This window comes from Mauremys reevesii, linkage group 1 (assembly GCF_016161935.1).
Source record: "Mauremys reevesii isolate NIE-2019 linkage group 1, ASM1616193v1, whole genome shotgun sequence".
In the NCBI taxonomy this organism is placed as follows: domain Eukaryota; kingdom Metazoa; phylum Chordata; order Testudines; family Geoemydidae; genus Mauremys; species Mauremys reevesii.
Window position 1 is genome coordinate 20,925,571 of NC_052623.1, and position 1,906 is coordinate 20,927,476.

Consider the following 1,906-nt stretch of genomic DNA (forward strand, 5'->3'; position numbering starts at 1 on the left):
TCCAACCTAAACCTCCCCCTCTGCAACTTGAGACCATTGCTCCTTGTTCTGTCATCTGCTACCACTGAGAACAGTCTAGATCCATCCTCTTTGGAACCCCCTTTCAGGTAGTTGAAAGCAGCTATCAAATCCCCCCCCATTCTTCTCTTCTGCAGACTAAACAATCCCAGTTTCCTCAGGCTCTCCTCGTAAGTCATGTGCTCCAGCCCCCTAATCATTTTTGTTGCCCTCCGTTGTCCTCCGCCATCCTGGGTATTGCATCCCTGAAGTCAACGGAGACCCACCAGGGATGAGGCTGGACCAGTAGAGGCGGTTCCGACAATGCTCCTGGATGTACCAAGCTCTTTTCTGTGAACTAAAATGTCATTTTTAAAGCTCTAATGTACTGCCCACTGTGGTATATCTTAGCACCACACAACAATTCACAGTGGCACTGAATGTGCCCCAGGTGAAGTGCTCTCACAGCCTCCTGGTTCCCAAGGTGCATGGTTTAAGGGGCAGGTGCTTTTTACCTTTCCATATTCCTTTCCTTTCGCCTTTTAACTTCACCTCCAGGCTCTCCAGTTGCTGGCTGGTCCTGGAACATTCCATACCGTGCCCATCACAGTGGTATTAGAGCATCTTATCGGGGGTGGGAGGGAGAGAGATGGTCTTGCATTTAGACCCAGACATGATGAGGGCTGGACTCCTTGATCAGGGCCAGCTTTATGACCTTTGGGGCCCAACTGGAATACTCGGCGGCAGTCCAGGTCTTTGGCAGCATTTTGGCAGTGGGGGCTCCGCAGGGGCGGCTCTAGGCATTTTGCCGCCCCAAGCATGGCAGGCAGGCTGCCTTCGGCGGCTTGCCTGCAGGAGGTCCTCCGAAGCCGCGGGACCAGCGGACCCTCCGTAGGCAAGCCGCTGAAGGCAGTCTGCCTGCCGCCCTTGTGGCACCGGCAGAGTGCCCCCCGCGGCTTGCTGCCCCAAGCACACACTTGGCATGCTGGGGCCTGGAGCCGCCCCTGGGGGTCCGCTCCGGGTCTTCCGCAGCACCAAAGGACCCCCTGCCACCGAAATGCAGCCGAAGACTCCCTGACCGGGGCCCCCGTGGGCGCGGGGCCCTCTTCAGCGTGGGGCCCGATTCCAGGGAATCAGTGGAATTGGCGTAAAGCTGTCCCTGTCCTTGATGTCCTATGTCTTCTGACATGGTGTCCCACAAAGGGAGCCAGGCTGCAGAAAATGCTCTGCCTCCCGGGCCAGTTTAGTCAAAATGTTCCTGTTGAATGCTGCTGCCTTGGAGAGCCCTGGGTGGACAGATGATCTTTGAGGGAGCTTTCTCCCAGCCCAGTAAGTGCCTTGTCGATCAGGACTAGGACCGTAACTGAAATCTGGAAAGGAACAGATGGCCAGCGGAGCTTGGAGGGCATTGGGGTGATATGTCCCCAGCTGCCTTGTGAGGCACTAGGAAGGCTCCGGTGTGCCACACTAATCTCAGCTCATGGGTAGCGCTCATGCTCATCCAAAGCGGGAGCCAGCTGCAGCACTCCAATGAGGAGGGGATGAACACGGAGCTCTCGGTGGCCAAGGCCTTCAGAAGGGGAAAAGAGCAGCTTCCAGCCAGCCAAAGATAGTCGGAAGCATTTCTTGCCAGTGATGCAGCACATTCACCCAGGAGCAGCAAGAAATCCAGCAAGTCCATGAGCTTCCCGCTGCCTTTTGTGAGCAGTCGGTCATGCCCAGACCCGGGCAAAACCAGCACTTCCAGCAAGAACTTCCAAGTGTTTCCGCAATTCTAGCTTCATCCCTGCTGCCTTTCCCAGGTTCAGCGTGAGCCTGCTGCTCTTTGTCCAATTGCTGGAACATCCCTACGATGGCATGTGCAGCTTCAGAAGGGGTGCAGCATGGAGCGTCACCAGACCAGTGGGCA